Source organism: Benincasa hispida, chromosome 2, assembly GCF_027475165.1.
Source record: "Benincasa hispida cultivar pf3 chromosome 2, pf3_genome.v1.1, whole genome shotgun sequence".
In the NCBI taxonomy this organism is placed as follows: domain Eukaryota; kingdom Viridiplantae; phylum Streptophyta; class Magnoliopsida; order Cucurbitales; family Cucurbitaceae; genus Benincasa; species Benincasa hispida.
In genome coordinates this window covers 49844854-49867529 of record NC_143479.1, presented here as the reverse complement: position 1 = coordinate 49867529, position 22676 = coordinate 49844854, and positions in this window count along the sequence as shown.

Sequence of the window (22676 nt, the reverse complement as noted above, 5' to 3'; positions counted from 1 at the left end):
CAAATACACATATACAAACTTTTCACTTATTAATGAACAACAAAAGTTTTAAAGACTTGTTTTGAAAAAATTTAAACTTAAGATGACACTTTTCAAAGTTAAGGAGCATATAATTGAAACAAACTCATAGATCGGGTGTATTTTTAATAGTTTTAACGGAAAAATCGGAATTTTTTAGGAAAAATATTTAGTTATAGTACGGGATTAAACACAAAAGAAAAACCTTTGCAAAAAAAAAAAAAAAAAAAAAAAAAAAAAAATATTAATCCACAATAATCAACTATTTCGGTTATTTAGTCAACCAATTAAACTTCTTTTACACAAATTTTCTAAAATGAAGTTTCTTAAACTACATTTCATTGATTATAAATTATTTAAAATCATTTTCATATTCAAAATCACTCCTAAAATATTTTTATTCCTTCAAAATCAATTTTAAATTATAAAACTATGTTTATAAATGTAAAATTAAATATTAAATTGATCTTCAATGATTAGAAGTATGTTTCAATGATTTTGAACCTAACCAAAGTGATTTTTGCAAACTTAGCTTCTCAACCCAATTTTTTAAATCCTAACCTCTAAATGATTTACTTAAAACTCTCTATGTTTAAGCATCAATAAAAAATAAGTTTCAATGGCGCGCAATGAATCTATCACTAAGACCTTTGATTACGCAGTTACTGAGACGTATGCACTAAAGGGTGTCTAAACTTTACTAATACTTTTAGTGACATTTTTGGCTTTTAATAACACATTTTTTGCGTCACTGAAAATTAAATTTTCTTGTAATGTGAACTTGCTAATCCTCGCTCACTTTTTGATGTTGAGTCATGTCAAACTCGTTGTAGATAAAACAGTAAGTACTCTCTTAGAAACTACTTTCAATTTGAGTCATGGCAAAAGGCCCCCTGATGTATAGAATGTGTGTTACAAAGCCATGAAAAGTAGTTTCAAGATAGAAGATTACTTGCCTTTTTGAACTTTTAAGAATTTTGTTTATAATTATCCATGCAGACTTGATAATATTGAAGAATTAGTACTCAAAAAGACTCAATTGAGATTTTCAATTTTTAGGTTTTAATTTCACATAAACGTCCATGAAAATATCGATGAAATATACTAATTAGTGAGTTAGTATTTTACCCTTATATATATTTTTTGAGTACTTATTATTACTATATATTTAAAAGCTTAATTTATTAATATGTCATAATTTGAGCGCAACAAAGTATTTTTGTATTTCAATGCTCCAAATGTAGTATACATAGGAGAAAGATTCAAAACATAAAAGAGAAGAATTATAATAACAATAAAATAAAATCATTAACGATTTTACAGTTAATTAACATATTTACAATCCATTGAGGGTCTTACATATATCATAAATGATCAATTGACTTTTAATGTTGAGGTAGAGTTTTTGAATAAACAAGAATCTATCCGATAAAAAATTGAAAGTTTAAAGATATATCTGACATTTTTAAGATCATTGAAGGAGTTGAAAGTTTAGGGATATATTAGAATTTTTCTATAAAAATTTCTAGACTTAATAAACACAAACATAAATAAAAAAGTTTAAGACTAAACTTATAATTTAACCTAAAATTTAGGTTAGAATTATAGATCCAAAAGACTATGTTGTAGAGTTTGTGGATGAAAGACGACAACATGTAGACTTTAGGTTAGAATGTAGTATCAATGTCACAAATATAAAAAAAAGATGTGCTATGAAGTTGTAGCGTATAAGGTTTTTGGTGTCGAAGTTGTTTCAAACATTGTGCACGGCAATTGTGAGACAAGCTCGATAACGAAAATTACTTTTGTCATTGTAAAAAAGAGTGAGAAACATTTTTAATCTCCACATTTAGTGGAACATGCTTTATATCTCTAGTGTTCGGATTTCTCTCTTCTCTATTACCTTGTTTTATTTATTAACTTGATATAACTAATAAACTTGTGTTGTTTCTCTTGTTTGTAACATTGTACTTGATTAATACGTTTTCAGGTTCATCTCTTCTGTTTTTCAATGACCAAAATTATTTTTGTCATTGTAAAAGTCAATTTCCTTTCATATAATGATGTTTCACAAGTGTTGAAATTAATTTTGGAAAATCTAAAATTAATCATTGTAAAAGTCAATTTCCTTTCATATAATGATGTTTCGCAAGTGTTGAAATTAATTTTGGAAAATCTAAAAAATCATTTGAACTTGATTTTTAAATAATTAATTGAGAGGTGATTGTTGGAATCACAATGAAAGAGTTGCCCTCATAAATGTTGAAAGTTAAAGCATGTTTTAATTTAAGATAAGTTATACATGAATTGAGACATTTGAGAGTTATATATATTAAGAAAGTTGGTGGGCTCATATATTGGAGAGTTAGATATATTCATGAATTTAAATATGGACTTTAAATGATTCAAGTGTTTAATTAAAGTGAGAGTTACATATCTAGATTTTTCTATGACAATTCTATAAATAAGATTGGTTTTTGCATTGTTTTAAGCAAGTGTGTGGAGAAGAAAACATAAAGATAGTTTAAATAAGAGGTCTTTTTATTTCATCTTAAATATTCTTTTGTTGATTATTTATTGAAAAAAGACTTAGTTGCTCCCTGTGTTGCACATATGCAGCCCAATAAAATTCTGATACCTGGTAAATAATTTTTTTCTTTGTGTATAAAAAAAGAGGATGTAAATGGTTAGGTACAACCTAGGTTGCACCTAAGCATTACTCTTATTTATTTGTGAGTGTCTATCACATGCTTGTAACAATAAGAGGCTGTTTTTAGATATAGAGAAATGAACCAAAATATTTACAAAATATAGCAAAATTTTAGAACTATCAATAATAGATATTGATAGATACTGATAGACTTCTATCAATGTTTTTCAGTAACATTGATAGACATTGATAGAAGTCTATCAGTGTCTCATTGATAGTTCTAAAATTTGCTATCTTTTATAAATATTTTCAACAGTTTTATCATTTGAAATAATTTTCCAACAATAAATTCATTTTTTCAAAAGCTATTTTAAATGTTGAAAAACATTCAAACTTTTATTTTTTCTTTTAAAATAAACACTTAGAAAAAAACCAAACATATCCTAAATCTTTTTGGTAATGTATTGCCAAAAGTCCCTTAGCTTCTAGCTTCTGCTGAATTTTGCTGTGACATATTATGAATCTTGTTGAAAAAGAGCTCTATCTTTAGACTCTAACTGCATAAGTGGCAGAGAATCTAAAGATATGGAAATGAAAGTTGGAATGGTTGAATGTATAAGTAAGGTACATGGAAAAGACAACTCTTTGTAACTTCTTTAGTTCATCTTATAAGCAAAGAGTTGAGTTCAAAAGGGAAGTTTATGGGCCATTTGGTTGATGGGGGTTCACTTATGCTATTTATATTTATTAGTGTCTCGTTTGATAACTATTTAATTTGTATCTTTCTTAAGTACAATGGTTAAATTCCTAGCCAAATTCCAAAAACACAAATAATTTTTTGAAAATTACTTTATTTAGTTGTGAAAGTAGTGTCCATAGGTTTAATTTTTAAAATAAAAACAAAAAAACAAAATGGTTATCAAACATGGTTTAAGTAATTGGTTTTTTATTATTTTTTAAATTAAGTTTATAAAACATAAGTTATACCTAATATTTCTTTTCTAGGATAATTGTAATAGAAAAAAAATCAGAAAAAATATCTAAAAACAAAACACCTCCATTTGCAAATACAGTAAATATTGACCAATCAACTATTAGATTGTTTTAAGATTCTAAGTTTGCCCTTCGTACATTAGGGCATTATCTTCTTCTTCCCTTTCTATTTTTTTCCTATTTTTGATTGGTGCAGGAGCCGGAGTTAGAGTCACGCGTGGGTGGCAACGTCAGTGGTGCAGCTGGAGGAGTTGCTGGTGGTGGGTTGCAGGTGGAGGAGTCACTAGTGGTGAGGAAGTTGGAGGTGGACAAAAATTTGTAAATATAATGTCGATGAATTCTCAAAATTAGGGCACAAAAATTTGTAAATATTAAATACATGAACACAGCGACCAAATTCTCAAATTTGAAACTTAATTGAAACTTTCGTACGTTGAAATCAGAGAAACTTAAAACCTTTTTCTTAAATTCTCATTAATGAGTTGCCCCAATAAATAGGCAATTAAAGTACAGTTGGCAGGAATAACCAATAACAAAAAAAAATAACCATCTAACCAATTGTAAAACTAATTCTAATACTCCCCTCAAGATGGAGAATGAACATCAATAATTCCCACCTTGTCTAATAAAGAAGTAAAAGAAAAATATGGTAATGATTTGGTAAAAATGTTTGCCAACTGAGCATTAGAACGAACAGGAAGAAGTTTGATATCACCACGAGTAAGATGTTCGCGAACAAAATGACAATCGATCTCAATAAGCTTCGTCCGCTCATGAAAAAATGGATTAGATGCAATATGAACAGTAGATTGATTATCGCAAAATATAAGAGCAGGAATAGAAGAAGAAACTTGAAGATCTTTAAGAAGTTGAAGAATCCACACAATTTCGCTTGTGGTGACAGCTAAGGCTTGATATTCAGCTTCAGCAAAAGAGCGTGACACTGTTGTTTGTTTCTTTGCCTTCCAAGCGACCAATGAATCACCTAAAAAAACACAAAAACCAGTTGTGGACTTTCTGGTATCTAGACAAGAAGCCCAATTAGCATCAATAAAGGCCGAAAAGAAGAATCAGCTTTATGAAAAATGCCTTTGCTTGGACAACCTTTCAAATAACGCAACAGAGAATGAACAATAGATAAATGTGGATACCGAGGCTGTGACATAAATTGACTTAGCTTGTGAACAACAAAAGTAATATCAGGTTGAGATACAGTCAAGTATAATAGGTGACCAATCAACCGCCGATATGTGGATGGATCTTCCAACCATTCTTGGTCCAACTGAAGCTTAAGATTAGGATCTAATGGTAAGGAACATGGCTTGGCAGATAGAAAACCAGTATCTTCAAGCAACTATAAAGTATAGTATCGTTGAGACAAAGAAATACCTTTTGAAGATTTTACCAACTCTAGCCCCAAAAAATAATGCAAATCTCCTAAATCTTTAAGCTTGAAGGTCTTATCAAGATGAGTTTTCAGCTCAGTAATAGCAGATAGAGAAACCCCAGTAATTATAATGTCATCCAAATATACAAGCAAAACAAGAAAATGAGAACTAGAACCTCTTGTGAATAGAGAATAATCGGACTTGGATTGAGAGAAACCAAGTAACAATAAAGCATTAAATTTTTTTTTAAACCATTGACGAAAAGCTTGATTCAAACCATATATTGACTTGTGTAATTTACAAAAGAGACGCTCCCCCTTAATTGGAACATGATCATGCTTGTAGCCAAGAGGCAAATTCATGTAAACTTCCTCTATTAAATCACTGTGTAAAAAAGCATTATTCACATCAAGTTGAACTACGTCCAATTAAGAGAAGCAGCAAGAGTAAGAAGTATCTTGACTGTCACCAATTTAGCCATTGGAGAGAAGGTCTCAATGTAATCTAAGCCCTCTTGTTGAGATCCTTTTGCAACGAGATGAGCTTTATAACATTCAACAGATCCATCCGATTTATGCTTGACTTTATACACCCACTTGCATCCAATAGAATGTTGTCCTGGAGAAAGAGAAGTGACAGACCAAGTGTTATTGGCTTCCAATGCTTTTAATTCATCATCCATGGCAAAATGCCAATAAGGAAAGGAGACAGCCTGATGATAAAACTGTGGTTCATATTCAGAAGAGACACTCAAGACAAAATGTCGGTAAATAGGGGAAAGTTTATCATATGATATAACCGAAGTCAAAGGATATCGAGAGCCAGTTGGTTCCATAAAAGTGGCTTGTAAAAGGCTACAACGATATTGCCTTAAATAAGAAGGAAACTTTGTTACTCTGGTAGACCAACAAGGAATAATGCTGTCATTATCAGGAACACCACTAGAGGAACCACCAAGACAACAATCATCCGAAGTATCATGAATATCAGACGAAGAAGGTCTAGTGTCAATAACAATAACATCATTATTTAAAGAAGCTGTAGGCATATCATCATTATTATTCACAGTAGGACTATCATGACAAACAATAGGTGATGTGGCTACAAGATCATGAAGAGAATGTCTATTCACATCAGTAGAAACAACATTAGATAATGAAGTAGACAATATCCTTGGTAGTACCAAATCTGGAAAGTTATCTACGGCTTTGTTTTGATCAGTGATATTGTGAAAAGGAAACATATGTTCATGGAAAATGACATCCCTTGAAATGAAAATCTGTTGCTTTTCAATATCATAAAGTCGATATCCTTTAATCCCTGGTGGATAACCCAAAAATACAACAAGAATTGTACGAGGATGAAACTTCAACCGTTGGTTTGTTAATGTAGAAGCAAAACATAAACAACCAAAAGTTCGAATAGAAGAATAATCAGCATGTTGTCCATATAAATGAAAATAAGGAGTATGCCACTTTAATAAAGGAGAAGGAATTCGATTGATGAGAAAGCAAGCAATGAGAACACATTCACCCCAAAACTTAATAGGAACATAGGACTGAAATAGTAAAGATCGAGCAACATTCAAAAGCTGTTGGTGTTTTCTTTCAACCACAGAATTTTGTTCTGGACGAGTAACACAAGAATACTGATGTCGAACTCCTTTAGTAGCAAAGAAATCATTAAAAGGAAGTTCTGGGGCATTATCATACCGAAACTGTTTAATAGATGCATTAAATTGATTCTCAACAAGTTTGAAGAAACGTGGAACAATGACTAATGCATCTGATTTTTGTTTCATAAAAAAAAACCCATGTATTTCGGGAATGATCATCAACAAGTGTTAGAAAATATCGATAACTAGAATGCTTAGGATTCTGATATGGTCCCCAAATATCACAGTGAACAAGATCAAACATATGTGAAGATACATTGTTATGAGATATGAAAGACAACCTTTTCTATTTTGCAAGAGGACAAATCATACAAGTAGAAACATTATTATGCTGAAGTTTAAATGGTAAAACATCTTGTAAAGCAGATAAGTGTTTGTGAGATGGATGATCCATTCTATTATGCCAAAGATTAATATTCTCCATATGAGAAACAGAAGAGCACATAGAATCATAGAAATTTTCAGATGATTTATGTTAACTTATCTGCAACTTATAAAGCCCCTACCAAAGATCAGCCTTCCAATCATCTTCATGGTTGACTTATCCTGAATAATACAGGAATTTCCAACAAACTTAACAGCAATGGACTTATCAGCCGTTAAGGCACTTATAGAAATCAGATGATAGTAGAAACTAGGAACGAACAAGACATTGTGGAGCATTGAGATGAGAATCAATCCGAATATCACCAATAAAATCCACATTGATACAAGACTGATCAGGCAAAGTAACGCACATCCCAGATACAGGCATGAGATGAGAGAAAAAATCTTGACAAGAACAAATATGTGCAATAGCACCAGAGTCGACTATCCAAGCAGCAGATAAAGGAGAAACAGAACATGTACCTACTACATGAGAAGTGATAACATCAGAATCAGAGGTGGACTTGATTTTGAAAAGATGTGTCTGAGAAAAGCTTAGCAAACTTTGATATTGTTCAGCCGTAAAGCCAGGAATAGAACTTGAAGAAGTTGTAGAAGAGGATTCAGGCTTAGCTGAGGCATTCTTCTGATTCTTTATCCAGGAGGAAATCCATGTAATCTATAACATTTCTCAACAGTATGACCGGAAATGTTACAATAGTGCAAATCATACGATCATTTTTCTTAGAATTAGAAGAAGTTGATGTGGACTGAGCACTTGAATTAACAGAGGAAGAAGTAGGGGAAGAAGAGTTCTTGACTAGGAGAGCTGTAGCGGATGAAAAATTTGTTGATGAAGGTGCAACAGAAGCATGTTGTTCAACTTCTTGAGCAACAAGATAAAAGGCTCTTTGTAAAGAAGGCTCAAGTTCCATTAACAAAAGTTGTGTCTGAATCTGGCTAAAAGAACCATTCAAGTCCATGAGGAAGGTCATTACATGCTCGGTTTGGAAGTAGTTAACCAAATCTTTGACTCCTTCATAGGTATAATGACCACAGGTGCAAGATGGATGATAAGAGGCGAGTTCATTCCACAACGTCTTCATTTTTGTGAAATAAGTCGTAACAGAGAGCTGATTTTGAGAAAGAGTCGATAACTCTTGACGAAGTTGAAAGATTCGAGGTCTATTCTTATATTGGTATCGTTGTTGAAGATCAAGTCAAATGTCCCTTGCTGAATCAGAGATATTAACACTTACAGAGATCTCCTTCGAGAGAAAGTTGAGAATCCAAGCCGTAACCACACTGTTACAAATAATCCATGAATTTCGTAAATCGCCATTAGGTTTGGACAAACTTCCATCAACAAAACCAAGCTTGTTCTTGACCATGAGCTCTAGAATCATAGCACGACTCCATGATGTATAGTTTGATTCTATCAATAAATCTGAAACAAGAATGAGATTTGTGCTATCAGAATGATGAAGAAAGTATGGGTTCAAATATTGGTCAATAACGGAGGAAGGAGATGAAAGGTTGGCCATTAATGGCGAAGTAAAAGTGTTATCGGGAAGATCAATCATGGGAAAGAGGAGAAGAAAAATGAAAAGGCTCGAGAGAAGAAAATGACATCTGATACTATATTGGAACTAGAGAAACTTAAAACCTTTTTCTTAAATTCTCATTAATGAGTTGGCTCAATAAATAGGCAATTAAAGTACAGTTGGCAGTAACAATCGATAACAAAAGATAACCATCTAACCAATTCTAAAACTAATTCTAATATCGTAATGGCTTTTTTGATGACATTCTCGTAGATGATATCTGTCACACCCCGTTCCAGATGTCCCTTCTAACCTAGAACGAAGCGTGAAGACATTAAACTTCACTTCTCTCTATGACATCTAACGTCCCAATTCTTAACATATCCTGTACTCAAGATCAAACCCAAACTTCCAAAACCCATTTCCAAAAATAATCTATGTTCATTGACAGAGTTTAGGAATTTGATTTAGTTTAAATCATAATATTGTTTAAAGAGATATATAGACCAATAGTACGGATTATTTTGAACAAAACCTCCCATGACATGTAACTCACAAGTTCTAGCTGTTCTGGAATATTCTCAAATACATGCACAAACAATACAACAGATGTTTAATAACACTAGTGGCATTTGGCGGCTCAGCAGGCACTAGGAACTTGTTGCTACCTAGGGTGGGGAAAAACATAAAACATGGAAAGCATGAGCTAAAGCCCAGTGAGTTGTAGTTTAATATAAACATAAGCTATCGCTTTCTAAATCATCAATAAAGTTTATCAAATCATTCAGTAAACCATTGAACAAAGTATAAAAGATTGAACAGCATCTCAAACATGTGCTAGTAAAAAAAAGTGGCATGATCAACTCTCATAAGCACATTATAAAGCATTCAGTCGTTATCAGAAAACCACACCAACTTTGTATCCAAATACTCGTTTACAACAACGGGTTACTCTGGACAAAGAATGCCCTCTGCGGTATAAACCAAATCACAAGGTCATATGTGCACGCAGAGCTATCTCAAGGCTAAGCATAAATACACACCACAGGTCCAGGTTACTCTGGACTCCCCGGTATACTCTGACCACATTTGACCCTGGTGGTAGCCTCTTGATAGCCTGGGTGGCGCTTCAGGTGCAGGTTCCTCTGGACTTCCCGGTATACTCTGGCCACATCTAATCCCGTTAGCCCCCTGATCACCTGAGCGATGCTACTGAAACATATTCAAGTAGCATGTAAAAATAACCATCTCTCGGGTACAAGAATTAGTAGTTTGAAACCACTTTCATAAAAATTCAGCATTTTTAAATTCAACATCAAGAGGTTTTCATATAAAACCATACAAGTCACAATTGTGTAAACTATGGTTCCAAACTACATTTTGATAAATCAAGATTGTATACAACCATCGAAAGTTTAGAAATCATGATTTAAACATTTTTGAAATATCAGTCAAGTAAAACAGATCATGCCATCACATTTCATAAATCATAACATACTATAATATATAATTAATTTCTCAAAACATTCAAAAATAAACCACTCATTGTTAATCGGCTCCTCCTCATAATTTCGGTTTCTCCATCTCCCGTTTATCCTGAAATTATATTGATAATCCTCTAGTTATCCTCCACATGACCATAATCCAATTATTTGAAAATTAATCTTCAAGTATAACCAATTTCACTTAAACTTTTGTCAAATCCCTAATTTGATCCAAGATAGAGTATGATTTGTAATTTGGTCCTTCAATTGCTCTAAAATTAACTCAAAACCTTAAAATTAATCTTCAATAAAAACTAATTCTGTTTCAATTTTCCTTAATTTTTTTCATTAACCCTAATTAGGGTTTACTTCAAATTAACCCCTTAATCAACTTCAACGTTGACTTAGGATCCTAATTTCAGGTTTAAGGTATCATAACAATACCAATTGGATTCCTAATTATGCCCGAGAACACCTTAATAACCTGAAATTGATTTTCCAGCTTTTAATGACGGACAATAGATGACAGACAGAAGTCAAACAGTAAAGTCAACTCTTTCTTCAACCTCCAGCCCAGAAATTTCCAGATTTGATCTCTGTTTTTCGGTGAGCGTTTCAGACTTAAATTTATCATTTTCCGGCCATTTAAAGATTAATTAGCATATAAAAACCTTTTACCCATTCTCTTAATTAACTTACCTCAAAGTTTGGACGTCCGAATTGCCCTAGAACTCCCGGAATCGACCAAACTCTCCACGGTACCCCTGTTTTTCCGGCGAGAAAAAACAGAATTTTCGGAACTTAAATTCAGAAATTTCAGCCAATAACGATCAAATAAAATACCATAGAAGTCTATAAGGGCCTTATAAGTAACTTAAATTTAAATTTAGAGCTTCGAATTAGCCTCTAACTCCACGAATTTGCTAAAAACCTGAGCATCCTCTGTTTTCCCGATAACTCTAGCGCTACTGTTTTTTTTATTCGTTTTCCTTACTTTGTCGGCCAAATTTCTTCAAATCAAGCCTCCCAAGAGCTTCTTCTTTACTTACTCTTTAATTTTCTTTCATTTTGCCCAATTTCCCTTCACAAGAACGGCCGTAATTCGAAAACAACTTTTTCCTCTTCTTCGGTCAGCCAAACTCAAAAAAATTCAAAATTCCCTTTTTCTCTTCGTTTTTCAGCTTCCAGTTTAACACGTGCCCAGATGATTAATCCTTAACCTCAAAGCCATCAAATGAGAAATTTCAATAGAAAGCACCTCAATTTTCCCAAAATCTCTCAAAATCTTTTTTTTCCTCTTCCTCTCGGTTTTCCTATTAATTCACTAGTTTCCAGTCAAAATTAGCTGTAACGTCCTTTAAGAAAAATGTTAATAAACCTAACTTACTAATCTCAAAATATCAGCTTCAAATTCGATTTCTATAACTCGAAAACTTCAAAACACTGAACCCTACTCAGACTGTCCAAAATTCAGTCTTAACTCAACTTTTCCTTTAAATTTCCTTTGATTTTCAACTAGCTTTTGCCAATAAGTCTTAAGCAAGCCAAATTTACTTTTAAAACTCATAAATTACCAAAATTTCACCACATTTCAAGATGTTGACTTTTTTTTACTATGACTTTGACCATTTGACATTTGACTTTTACAATGGACTTTGACCTATCCCGGACATGTCAAATTCATCATCGAATTTACTTTACATGCTTAACTAGGTTCGTTACCTCAAATTGTTCCTCTAATCCTTATCTTCTCTTTCTAAATGAAACAAACGTCAATCCAAATATTTTTAGTTTTAATTATAAATCTTAACAACAGATCCACATTAAACTTTATCTCAAGTCCCCGAGTTCAATCTCAACTATGTGCTTCCTAATATCCCAAAAAAAAGTAGAAGAAGAGCGGGCTTACAATGTCAGTGAATTCCTTGCCGGAATCGTCATTGGCAATGCTCCAAACGACAAGGTAGTTGAAATGACTCCGTGTTTGCGGTGATAGTTGTTGTTGATTAAGGCAGCGAAAAGGTAGATTGAGTTAGGTTTTGGCAATGATGTAGAAGGTTTTCAGCATTAAGCTTCAAGGTAGATCAATTTGTTTTCTTGATATTTCTCAAATTGAAAGCTATCATTGATAGCAACTACCAGTGATAATATTTGAGAGTAACTATTAGTGGTAGTAACTGATAGCACGTTTCTCAAATTGAAAGCTATCACTGATAGCAGCTATTAGTGATAACAACTGATAGCAACTATCAGTGGCTAGCATTATTACTGATGTCATGGATAGCTTTCAATTTGAGAAAACAGGAAAGAAGCGTGCGAGACGGTGGACTGGGCATGGGCTTGTTAATCTTTTACCAATTTTTGTACTATATATGCAATTATTTTATCCTTCTACTATATACTCTATTATCTTGGGCTTGATGCCACTTATGCAACTAGTTTTTATTTATTTTTTATTATCTTAGCAAGTAGGGTTGTAGTTTTGAAAAACTTGTTTTTATTTTTAAGTTTGATTGAAAATTTAAATCTTTATTTATGAAGAATGAAAAACATAGTAAAAAAATGACAAAACAAGTACAAATTTTATAAATGAAATACCAAAACCGCTCATGCTATTGCAGCTTTGGCTTTCTCTCAAGGCTATTCTTTGATCTAGAAAGAGAATTTTTCCGATAGTATTCTTCCCTTCATTCTCGACGAGGTGTGTTAGGAGTAAAGGTCTATGGTGGCTGTTTGCATTTGGTAACAATTTTAGTTTTAGATATCTGTTTTTGAAATTTATATTTTTTTTCTCTCAAATTCTCTATTTTGGTTTTTACCTACCTTGAAAACACTTGAATTCTAGTCAAATTCTATAAATACCAAGATGTTTTTGAAAACTACATGAAGGGGCAAATACCAATTTATACCTTAAACTTCGGGGGTTATATCAATTAAAACCTTAAACTGATATTTGTATTGATTTAAACTCTGAACTTTTGTAAGTGTATCTATTTACACCTTTCAAATTTCTTTTGATGAATATTATATGAAATTTATGATTAGATTAAATTAAACTCCAAAATTTTCATAAGCCAATCAAATTAGACATTTCATTATAATTATCTTTGAAAATTAATACATTAATTCTCTAACGTGTGTGCACTTCTTCAAATGTCAGTTTATAAAATGGACAAGAGGAGTAAATGCATAGATGATTATCAAAGAAAATTTTAACTAAGAGTCTAAATTGACTCATTTATGAAAGCTTAGGAATTTACTAATGTAACTATAAGTTTCACACGAAGTTTACTAAACGAAACATAATGAATGGTGTAAAAATTGATACACTTACAAAAATCTAGAGTTTGAATTCATACAAATTAAGTTTAAATTGAAATAAATCGTAGAACTTGGCTGTTGGATAACAAAATATAGAAATTTATAAATTGAAGTAATGTTTATAGACTTACTTTTCAAAAACAAAAACAAAAAACTAAATGATTATCAAATACATGTCCTAAACTAATGTTGTGTCTATATTTGATACACAAGTTTATCTATCTAGTTACTAATTAACCTAGGTAGAGTCCAAAAGGAAGCACAAGACAGTTCTACAAGTTCTTGGAAAAATCTTGACCCTCTTTTTGACTGGGAATTTGAAGAGATAAAAGAAATAAATGAAAACAAAAAGATAACCAATAAGAAAAGTAAAAGGACACCATATGAGGTGAAAGGGTAAAGAGACCCCATGATGGATGTATTTAGAATTTGGACTTTAGTTATTGCACTTCCTGTGAAATGAGGTGAAAGGTTCTCTCTTTATCAAAGGAACTGTGTTTTTTAAGTGTCCTTTTTATATATTATAAGAAATGATGTCCTTCAAGATGGTAGATTACAAATTTAGTCAAATCATATAAAGCATTTGGAACTTGCATTGCAAGTTCAAAGATTAATTCTCACAAATTATCCCCATTTTAGCATTGAAACTTGCATTGCAAGTTCAAGATTTGTCATCTTCTCAATATTTTCTTCTCTCAAATCAATCAAATCAATCAACATGGTGTATCTTTTTATCTAGGGTCTAAATAAACACTTTCAAATTCAATAGCTTAGATTTGATATATATTAGAATATGATATTTAATATCTTTATACACATAGTTTGATTTACTAAACTCAACAAAAACACATGAATAGTTAAACGTTAAAATATCTCGAACCTATTTTGTATTTGTATTTATATTACTTATGTTATTTACGATTTTGGTCTTATGATTGAAAGGAGTGCATTATATATAAGCTCTATAACACTACAGGCGCCTTCACAATCTGTATTTTCTTATTTTCTCTCTAATAAAATTTGATCTCATGTTGGTGGAGGTAGTTAACATACTGTTAATGAACCATATAAATCTCTGTGAAGTTAACACATTGTTTGGTCAATTGAAATCAAGAGAAGGATCTAAATCGATATATTTACAGAAGTCTAAGTTTCAATTATTAATTTAGAATTTCAATTAATATAACCTAAAATTTAGGGGTATAAATGATATTCCCCAAAGAAAAAATCCCAAATTTTAGTTTTTAATGTTAAAATTTTGGCAAATGAAAAAGGAGACTTTTTTAAAAGTCTTATTTTTCTTATTCATCTATTGTGAAAACTAACCCATCACACTATAAATTCTCATAACATGCATCTTCCTCCACACAATTATGGTATTGAAATATCATAGCTAGAGAGATAAACTCACCAAGACTTATTTATAATCCTCACACACTTTGTAAGTTGTATTCCTCCCAACCCAACACACTTGATCTTCAACACAAAATTCCCATTTTACCCTCTTGCAAAAATGGCAAACCTTTTCAAGTGTGGGAGAAGTTCATGTTCAAAATCATCCTCATCCCACTCTTTAGACAAAAATGAATATGGCAAAGTGGAGAAAGGCAAAGATCTTCTTACATGGAACATCCCAACACTCCCCACTTCCAAAATCTACAAAACAAACCTCCTTTCTCACTTCTCATCTCAAAATTCCCTCATCAAAACCAAACAAGGAAAAGGCTCTATAAACCAAGGTGGTGGATTTCTAAACTTGTTTCAAGAAGATGACTTGTGGATCAGAGAAGGCAACTACGCATGGAGCCTTTCGAACAAGTACCACTCGATCCACATTGGAATGGTTCAAATTGGAGTTAAAGCCATAACAAGAAAGCCCTTAAATGCCAAAGTGCTTTTGTGTCTTAGAGATGCAAGACATGGCAATTTACAAGACTCTCTTTTAGGGATGGTGGAAGCCAATTTGAGTGATGGCCCTTTTTATTTCAATGTCTTTCCTAACATTGTGGAGCCTCTAATTGAGTCTGATCAATTGAGGAATATGTTGTTTTTGAATCTTAAAGTTAGAGACTTTGAGCTCCTCCCTCAAGGTCCCAAGAACATTGTTTTGATGTATAGGATTTGTTACAAAGCCATAAAACGTGGGTCCAAGACACGAGCTTTGCTTGAGAGTCCTTCAAATCGAAAAACTGTGTTTTTCCAAAATGATAAGAATGTTTTGGATCAAAGAGTTACAGCGTGGGATGAAGTTCAGGTGCCGGAAAACTGGCCGCCGCCACCGCCCAAACCGGCCACCGTTGAATCCTTGTTCGAGGATGCTTGATGCATACATATGTGTAATTTTAAGCTATGTGTTTGGAATATTGTTTGTGCTTAATTTCTTGGTCATTTTCTGTGTTGTATGTGAAACTTTACTATATGTAACATATTATGTAAGAATATGATGCATAATGTTAGGATTGCCTGTTACTTTGGATGCCAAATGGGTTGAGAATATAATAAAAGACTTTGTGTTTGTAATAAATTTGGGGGAAGATATTGGATTAGTTCTCGAGATTATTTTCTTAATGTCCCCATTCAGGTGGATGGTAGGGAGAGAGTGGGAGAAAAAAATTCCTAGAAGTTGACCGGGGACAAAAAATTTCGTCCCCACTTGTTTAACTCATTTTTAGTTTATAATAATAATTATTGTTGTAAAAATATCTTATTTAAGTTTCAAGTTTTATTGTTTAATTATCAAAAAAATGAATATGTTTGACCGAAACATTTAAATTTAGCTTATACATATAAATAATTCGATAGAGAATTATTCATTTTTACTAAAAAAAAAAAGTTTGAGTAATTTCTCTTTCAATTCAATGAGAATATGATGTATAAGATAATCTACATTATAGAACTCGAGTTTGTATTCATTTTACATTACTTCAATGTTACATGAGACAAAAATGAATTCTTTTCACAGAAATTTTTCTATATTCATTCATGATGTAGTGTAGAGCTTTATATTTGACAATGGTTGAACCACAATTTGGACTATAAGTAAACTTGATTCATTTCTTCCTATTTTCATGAATAACAAAATGCTTTTCCCAATCAAGTTCTTAAGGAAAATTTTAATTCATTGAATAGCTACATAATAACCACATCGTCACTCATAGAAATTTATTCTACCCAAAAATAGTGAAAAATTCAAACTTTAAAGAATTGTTAAATTTCCTATATGTATTGTTTTTGAAAATAATTGACCATATGGAGAATAGAAAAATAGGCGTAGGTGTTTTAGCGAAGTTAATTGATATATAATATGTGAGTGACCAAAAGGTTTGTGATTTGAATTTCCATGTCTTTGTTCCAAACAAATCAAATAAAATTATCCTTTCTCCCAAAATCCCACCAAAAGGTCAAAGTAAATTATCATATACTTCTTTCTAAATGAGTAGAGAAAAATAGAGGAAGATGATGTCACACCCCGCCCCGAGCACGCACTCCTGAGCCCAAGGAGAGGCGTGATGGACCGCAGATACCACCCTTTTGTGATACCTACTGCCCAACTGAACCTCTTTACTATACTCAGTAAACTTTAAGCCAAGGAGATAATAATAACTGATTAAGTAGGCTCATTTTATTCCAACCATGTAATGTTTATACAACTCCAAAACTTAACTGCAAAGTCTACAACATGAAATAACAGAATGAGCTTCACAAAGCTCAGTGAGTGGTAAGTAACTTCTAGAGTCTATTTCAACTCATAATAATAAACATATCATAAATACGAGGTTACATTCAAACCTTAGCCTTGAATGAGTCTGTTCTCAACTCTATCTACACGCAAAGTAGATAGCTAAACTGATAACTACTTAGAATGAGTATGTTGTCTACCTACACACATGGTAGATAGTTAACTGTTACTAATTACAAACGCTTACTCTTTTGCGTTCCCTTTGTTCCCTATGTCTCCTATGTGCACATAGCTCCCTGCTCATGGGCTCAAAAGGTAGGTCCGTTGGCCCTCTGACCATCCCATACAAGGATCCTCCAACAGGCTCAGGAACTAGACCTCTCGGTCTTCTGATCATCCCGTGAGGTTCCATTTAGGGCTCAAGAACTAGGTCTATTGACCCCCTGACCATCTCGATCATATAATTTCATTCTCATGCTAGATACTCATTCATAACATAAGCATATACAATTTACTCTAGAAGATATACTTAAGACTTAAAGAAAAGTACCACTCACCTTGGTAAGGATAGGAATCTTCCTTTCTAGAAGTTCCTTTAGTCTTCCCGGGCTTCCCCTTGAACCCTAAGATCTAGATTCAACTTAAAGCTCAAATTACTCATAGTTCTAAGTCTTATCTTGAGATATTTTCTTCTACAAACATGCTCTAACATGTCTCAGCAATCGTATCTTAAAATCTTAGCTCAGAACTCCTCGTGATTTGGCCGAAATCCTCAAAATATCAAGACTGGCTCAAGCTTACTCGACAGCTCGACCTTTCTGTATTTTCTTCACTCTCTCCAGTCTGATTCCTTGGAGCTTCTTCTTCGGTAACCCTACCCTGAAAACTAGACTCTTAGAGTTTTCAAATGGCTTTAGAATCACTCCAAACGCACGAGTATTCTAGGAGATATTCTCTACTTCCAGACTTCACTGTTCGACAACATCTCCTCCTCTTGGAATTTCATGACCGACGCATGATCTTACTCCCAACGCATGGTTTCCTTCAAATCCACCTTCTAACACTTCTCTTTACATTATTTGAAGAGGATTTGGCTTGTGAATGGAAGAGACATCTTGTGATGGTATTTATAGACCAAAGGAAATGATCCTTATCATCTTTACCAAGCTTCCAACGCATGACACATCCTACTTTGGGGTGTTTGCATCATGTTTTGCCACCACCTACTCGTTTGACATTCATCTACTTTTATGCCACACACTTACTTGTGTTGTCCTTTTCATGCATAAGACTTCCTTTGCATGAATATTTATTCATCCAGCTCCTACTAACTCAAGTCTATCCATCTCTTAGTATAGTCATTTGTTCAGATGAGTTCTTCAATCTTGCGTAACGCAAGCCTCAACACTGCTCCATTGCTTAGTTTCTACATCTATCTCTTAGCTTCAATGCCCCATCGTGTAGCTCCATCGTTTAGTAAATGATCTCGCTCTCAGCCTATCGCTTGGCTACTGCGCCCTTCGTTAACCTCCATCGTTTAGCACTGACGACTTATCGTCTAATGCATCCGCTAATCACTTAGCATCATTGCCCAGAGCCTGCATCTATCGCAAAACACCCATCGCTTAGTATTCCGCCTATCGTGTAGCGCGTCTGCTCATCGTCTAGCACAACACGGCTATCGTCTAGCGCTCAAGCCCATTGCGTAGCGCCATCGTGTAGTTTATCGCTTAGCACCCGCACATCGCTTAACGCTTAATGCTTAACTCTATCGTCTAGTACTATCGTTTAGTGCTATCGCCTAGCTTCCACGCTTATTGTCTAGCGCTTACACTGATCGTGTAGTACTTACTGCCTATCATATAGCCCGATCGTCTAGTGCATCGCTTAGCTCCGCGCATCTGCTATACGATCGCCTACCTCATTGTTTAGCTCCCTACATTGCTACACGATCGTCTAGCGCCCACCTACACGATCGCCTACCTCATCGTGTAGTGCAGCTCACTTACTAGATGATCGTCTACCTCATCGCTTAGCACTGCTCAGTTGCTACACGATGGTCTGCCCAGCGCCTTGCACCCAACATCTCGCTCTCTCCGCTCTTGCTCATACAAACTCAATGCATGAGCAACTCTTGGCAACACCTCTTGCCAATACTTCAACCAACATGCGTCCAATCTTACAAACACATCGTTGCTTTTCTTCTCATCTTATGTGTTAATGTCTCCTAACACTCAACGCATGGGTCCTTTTTGACTTTACACTTAGCCAAATTTCACCAATTAAGGCTTAACTCAAAATTTCTCAAGGAAAATCTATTCAAACACTTAGAATTTTCTTCTCTCCAACATAGGATTTAACTTTCACTTAGTTAATTCCTTTTATTACCTGCTTAAGTAGGAAAAATGGAAATCCGAATTTCACAGATGATGAGATGACAAGTCGCTCAAATTTAACAAACAAATAAGCTATTATTATTATAATATATTTGATTGTTGCATTTCTCTCTAATTTGTAGTTTCTCAATTTTATCTCCATTTTAAGAAACATAAATAGTTATCAAACAAATTAGTTTCTTAAAAGAATAAGAAACAAAAACAAGAAATAAGAAATAGGAAAGTTATCAAACATGCCTTTAGAATATTAAGCCTAGAAATGTTAGGTATGGAATTTAAAGTTTGGGGCTTAGGTACTTTGGTTTAAGAAAATTTTGTCTGGGATGCATGTTTAGGAAGTAATTTGGAGGGATGCACGTTTAAGAAGTAATTTGGATTTAAGAAGTTTGTATTTAGAGTGTAGGTAATTTAGAAAGTCTAGAAATGAAGTCTAAATTTAAAAATTGGATATTGAAATATTTATATTTAATCAACGATTGGATCTCATATTAATTGGTTTAAATTTGTCATCCTAAAATTTATTTTAATTATTTTAATATAGTTGTGTTTGAAATAAAGATATTTTTCATATATATATTTTTTAAAACATAACTAAATTAAAAATTAAAATTGTGTCTCTTATTATTATTATTATTTAAATTGATTAACTTAAATAGGTAAGTAAAAAGACGGTATTTTTTTTTTAAAATGACTAATCTGAAAATAAATATTATTTATATTATTGATTTTAGTTTAGTAGTTTGTACTTCAAAATCAACGAATTTCAGTTACATTAAAAATAATAATAATAATAATAATAATAATAACGGAAGATGTATTTTCACTAATTTGAAATCGAGATTTGACTAAAATTTGATTTTTTTTTTTTAATTTTGTTTTTTATAAGTTGATATTTTAATTTTTCTAAGAAAGCAAACAAAGTATGAAATTTATTATTTATTTTATTTTTAGATAATTAAAGCACCGTTTGGTAACTATTTTATTATTTATTTATTTTTTTTGAAAATTAAGTCTATTTATAATAATTTGTATCTTTGTTAAGTATATTGGTTGAATTCTTACCCTAACTCAAAAAATAAAAAACAAGTTCTTAAAAACTACAGTCTTAGTAACCATTTGGTTTTTTTTTTTTGTTTTGTTTTTGAAAATTAAGCATATTTCATTCACATTTCTTACAATGATTTGTATCTTTCTTAAGTATAATGGTTAAATTCTTAGTCAAATTCCAAAAACAAAAATAACTTTTTGAAAGTTATTTTTATTAGTTCCCAAAACTTGACTTGGTTTTTTAAACAATTGGTGAAAAATAGATATCAAAAGAAGAATTTGAAGGTAAAAGTAGTATCCATATGCTTAATTTAAAAAACAAAAACAAAAAATAAAATGGTTACCAAACGGTGCCTACTTTTTTTAGTTTTTAAAATTTGACTTGATTTTTTAAATTATTGGTAAAAAATAGTCAAAGAAAGAAATTTAGAGATAGAGTAATATTTATAGACTTAATTTTCAAAAACAAAAAAGAAAAAGTAAAATTGATTACCAAATAGAAGATTAAAAATAGAGACATTTACTTAAAGTTTCAACCCTAATGTAAATTAATCCATGTTGATTATTCACCCCATATTGATCAAATCAGAAAATGAGAAAAATGATGACTAATTTTATTCATTATTTGCATCTAAGTAGAAAAATAAGGAAATAAATATATTTTTTTTAATATTGCCAATTAAAAATAAAAATGTTATTGACTTAAATAAGTTTTTTTTTTTTTTAAAAAGGGAAATGGTTGTTAAGTTAAATGAACCAAAAACATTATTATCACGGAGAGAGACCTCATGAAGAAAAAACTAATAACGAATTGTAGTTTTCAACTCTTAGAGAGACAATTATGTAATATAATTATGACATTTTTATTTTAATAAATAAGGAAACGGGGAGTGTTAAAGAGCTAATAATAATAATAATAATAATAATAATAATAATAATAATAATAATAATAATAACAATAATAATAATAATAATAATAATAATAATAATAATAATAATAATAATATTTCTAAATTCTAGAGAAAAAAAATTAGAAGGTAGAGAAAGAGTATGTAAAAAACAAGAACATATTGTAGCTGGCTTTTATATATATAAAGGATAATCTATGAGTTGAATAGTGTTTAATTGTTTTTTTTATTTTTTAATAAGAAAAGCCCTTATCTGAAATAAGGGTTAAATTTAGTATGTCTAATTTATTCTAAGGTCAACTCTTGAAATAAACGGACTCCATAAATATTCAAAGTACCATTGCAAAATAAACTATTTTTACACAATAATTTTTTAGATTCTAAGATTTAGGTTTTGATAGTATTTCTTTGTGATTTTTTGAGTTTTTAAACGCAACATTTTAACTTATAAGATGTGAATTTGGTAGCATTTTGGTTTCTATTATATGTTTTCTATTTTGTAGTTAATGAAAACCGATGCAACACTTTATTTATATTTTTTTTAATGTTTAAAAATGAAAAATAATATATTTTCATATTTTTCTCCTTCTTTTCTCTCATTCCTTTCCTTTCTCCTTCATCGATATGCTATGCTGCTATATGTCGGTCGTCTAATTCTTTCCTCTCTTCTCATTCTTTTTTTCTCCTTCGTTTCTATATGTGGTGACACCTCTTCCACATATGTCGGAGGGAGAAAGAAGAGAGAGAAAAGAGAAGTAGAATTGTCGACTTAATTAAAATTTCAAGGACCAAAATGGTATAGAAGAGTGGAATGAAAATCAATGAATAAAATTAGGTAAAGGAAAAGAAAATCTATATTGATAGAGTGAATAGACTATTGACTTCTATGACTACTTGGAAAAGAAAACGAAACTACAGAGAAAAAAAGAAAGAAAACATTGCTACGTGGGATTTCACTAAATTCCAAACTCTCCTACATCACTATAATGAGCTCACTCTTCAATAATCAATAAACTTTTCCTTTATTCTCAATAATCAATGAACTTTTCCTTTATTTTCAATTAAAAAAAGTTATTAAAATTCTTCTTTACTTTTGAGTGGAAAGAATTCCAAGTGAGTAAGTTCGTGGAAAGAACATCTTGCTATCTTTTTTCATTGATATCTTAAAGCTAAGAAAGAATCTCAAAAGAAACGAATGACAAATCAA